Genomic DNA, 4139 nt, shown 5'->3' with positions numbered 1-4139 from the left:
TTACTATGCAAAAGAGTATTTTCACTCCCCCCAAAACACTAGGTTATTAAAATTTATTAAATTTGTTATATGTTAACTACTTAAAGGGATGGTACTTCATAAGTTTGATTATTTCTGCCAAGAGTTTCTTTCATGAAATAGCTATTTTTGTTCACATCAGAAAAATAATTTCTTTCAAAAGTTTTTTAAAAAATGAGATTTCTGACCACATGTTTAATAAAATGAATATGTGTTAATTTTGGAAAAAATACAATATTACATAAATAAAATGTCTGAGACCCTAAGGTAAAGCAATGTACCTAACAATGAATTTTTAAAAAAAGTAAAAAAGAAAAAAGAAAAAAGAAAGAAAATTAATTACGTTCCAGCATGCCTGTATGGCATATGTAATCGCCTTTAATTTGTAAAGCAAGTTTCTTTCTGTGAGAATAACATAAACTTAAATTACATAGAAAAATATACTGTAAACAGATCAGTGTATATTTTAGTTAATGAAGGCTTCTGCTCTAAGGGATGACTGATTCTAGCTCACCTCTGCTAGTTTTTCAATACAAGGTTTGAAGAATTTTATTTTTGGCTTGGAAACTTGCTGCTCTTCTTTCCCTTGTCAGTCATCCTCCCACCCGACTCCTCCTCAGCCCGTACATAGCTGTCTGCCAGGCTCCCTGGAGGATCCCTTACACAGGCTTGGCACATTTCCCCAGCATTCACCAAGCATCTCATTTTTATGTGTGTATCTTTTCTCCTTTTCTCTACTTACTGGAACTTTTAGAGCCTGTATAAACTTTGTAGAGTTTTTGACAATTCCAGAGTAAAATCTGAATGCTGTTGGCATAGAAGCATGAGGAAAAACTAATTTTTCTCAACACCTTTCGATTTTCAACATTTCCTTTCAGGTTAGAGTTATATATCTCGTCTACAGTCCCAATATGTTGTGGTAGTTATTTAAATCAGGAGAAATACTCTTAATCTATACACTATTCAAAGATGACACAATGTTTTATCACAATTAGAATCGTGAAATTCAGCATCCTCCTGTGTTGTAATTATGAACCATCCCTAATCCGACAATAGCATTAATTTAAAAACTAAAGTCATTTCTTTAAATTGTGTAGGTTTGTTTCTATAATCCCATTTGAAAATTTGAATAAACAGAGCCTATAACAATTTTATCTGTCATTCATAGGCATTTTTGTCTGGTTTCATAACAAAAAATGTGCTGGTTATATGGTACAAAATTGAGAAATATCACACTGAAAATTTATTAGAAAACTTAAAAAGCACATTAGATGACGGCATACAAGCTGTCCTTAATACAGGTGACAAATCATGACGTTTATTTTGGTATTCTCAATCAAAGTGAATTTATAGGACTTAAGTTGCCAAGTTCTTCATTTTACCTGATAGTTCTGGTATATTATTATATTTTGATTTCAGTACATTATATTTGATTTGTTCTGACACTGGGTTAATGAAAGAAGCTATGCTGTACACTAAGGTTTAACTTCCTTCAATATCAGCATTCTGACCGAAGATTTTTTTATAGATGCCTATTACAGAAGATTCAGCTAATGAGATAAAATGAACCAAGATGAAGCTGTGAAAAAATAACTAGAGAGGAAAGTACAGAATGGAAAGTATTTAAAAGAATAATAGTAACTTGGGGTATGGAAGAGTGGCTCAGCAGCTAAGATCATAACTGCTGTTATATGGACCCCTATGGGCACCTACACTCAATGTGCATGTCAACACACATATATGTAATTACAGATAGGGTTTCTGTAAAATCCTACCTATTCCTCTGTTTCTTGAACCTTTTTCACATCTTCAATGATCTTTCTCAGAGTCAGTTTCTAAGACTGTACCAGCCACCTAGTGTGACCTCACCAAATTTTCTGCTTTAAATGTCCTTCATTATTTTCAACAGAAACTAATCTCTTGTCTTTGAAGCCCAGATTGTAGCTTTCTGAACATATTTGGATCTTCCATCTACCAAGGTTTAAGCATTCAGACAGAGGTTGTACAGGAACACCAAAATGTGTTTATGACAGTGACTGTAGACATAACTGTCCAAATATGTAAAACCTTCATAAAATGCCACGCAGATACCCAATTTAGAAGAGAGAAGATGAGATAAGTTGCAGTATATTATGTAAACATTAGGTTGTATCTAAAGATTTTTATTTATGTGGATGTGTCTATCTAAGTGTGTTTCCTACTGGACCATTTACATTTGCCTGCAGAGTCTAAGAATTTTAGACCTTCCCTGAGATGTAATTACGAGTACCTGTAAACAACTAATGTGGTTGTCTGGAACTAAACCGGGGTTATCTAGGAGCAGAAAGTATCTTAATCATAGCGTTATCTCTCCAACCCTATATGTGCATTGGGCATAGCACAGCATTAACAACACTTAAAGCACATCTTAATACTATTTTATTTTTCATATTTGTATTTATATTTCCTGAATTTCCACTTGATTCTACAGTTCAAACTTTCTTTGTCATTTAATATTGATTTGAGTGACTTGTTATTCTTGAAACTTATTTTAGTTGAAGTAAATATTTTATTAGGTTGAACACATATATATGATATTATTATTATTATTATACCTCTCTTTGAGTAATTGCACCTACAAATCACTGTTATTGCTTACAATTGTTCCAGTGCTGAGTCAGTATGTACCTAAATTAGTCAAATTTGATTAAAGAAATATTTCTTAAAATTCCTTATATGTAAAAGTACATGATAAACCCAATAAGACTGAGATATTAGAATGCATCAGAAATGTTCTATCTTGTATTGGCTCTTAATGTGTGAGAACAGCAGTACAACATGAAGGAAAAAAGCTACTTGTTTATTGACAATTTGATCAAAAGCCATGCTTTATTCAACATGGGACAGAAGCAGTAAAAAAGGAAATGGGAATTTTCAATTTTACCTTAAAATTGTTCTATTCATCTATAAAGTCAGATACCACCCTTTGAATTAAGCATGCCTTTTCAAATATGAAATCATTCCTAATTTTAGTTAATAATTTATTTACACACTGCAATAATTCTAAGCTATAAATAAAAGTGGGATTTTAATATTATACATTACTGGCTCAAAGTTTTAAAATGAGGGGCAACAGCATGTCGATATAATTTACCAAGCTGACTTTTCTGCAAGAAATCCTTAAATTCGTCATAAACTCCTTGAGGAACAAAGGCTGGTTGGTTCACTTTGTCAGGATTATGACATCGCAGTCCCTTCTTTCTAACCTGTTGGTCTGTTTGATGACAATCATTCTGACAAGGGTGGAGTATAGCATCAACAAAGTTTACATTTCATTTTTCTGGTAACTCAATATGTTGAACATTGCAGAATTACATGCCTTTCAAAATTGCTCATTAAATTTCCTACAATTTTTTCAAGAATAAATTAGCAAAAGTGTAATATGTGAGTAAGATTTTTTCCCAGGGGATTCAAGTTTTTTCAACACCTGAAAGCTAAAAAATGTAATGCAAAAGGTAAATAAATTTAAGGCTAGAGATTATGTGTCTACCAATAGATGAAAACAAGGTTATCGGCAAATGTTCTATGTCCCTTTATGATTAAAAAGAAATTCATGAAGAAAACGGGAATGAAATAAACTTCTGTAAATATAATAAACAACAAAGATGATCGTTTGAACTATCTTCATTAGAGAACTTGGATTTTGGCTCTCACCTCCTTGTGTAGCCCTTATATATTTTTGTAACAGGGCAACACTTAACTTTGTAGGAAACAGTTTGTAACCACCTATGCCTGATCATTTCTTGGAAAAGATTTACTGAAATCACATACTTCTTATTCAGTATTCAAAAATGTCTCCAGTATTGATCAGTATGTAGGCACCTTCTTTAACTCTTCTGAGTAATTTATGTTTTTGTGCTTCATGGTTGTTTGTCATAATACCTATGCTAGGGATTGGCATTTGGCTTCATATTCCTTAATAGCCTTTCATTCTTTGAGCCCATACTCTCAAAATGTATTCTTTCCTGAGCTCTCAAGATTCAAAGTTTACCATGTTAGTCAGGCTAGGAACAAAAACTCAGGTGACAGCAGATGCTGACGAGGATGTGGAGAAAGAGGAACACTCCTCCATTGTTGGTGGG

The sequence above is a fragment of the Rattus norvegicus genome, chromosome 4, assembly GCF_021556685.1.
Source record: "Rattus norvegicus strain SHRSP/BbbUtx chromosome 4, alternate assembly SHRSP_T2T, whole genome shotgun sequence".
NCBI classification, from domain to species: Eukaryota; Metazoa; Chordata; class Mammalia; order Rodentia; family Muridae; genus Rattus; species Rattus norvegicus.
This window is presented reverse-complemented; position numbering follows the sequence as displayed.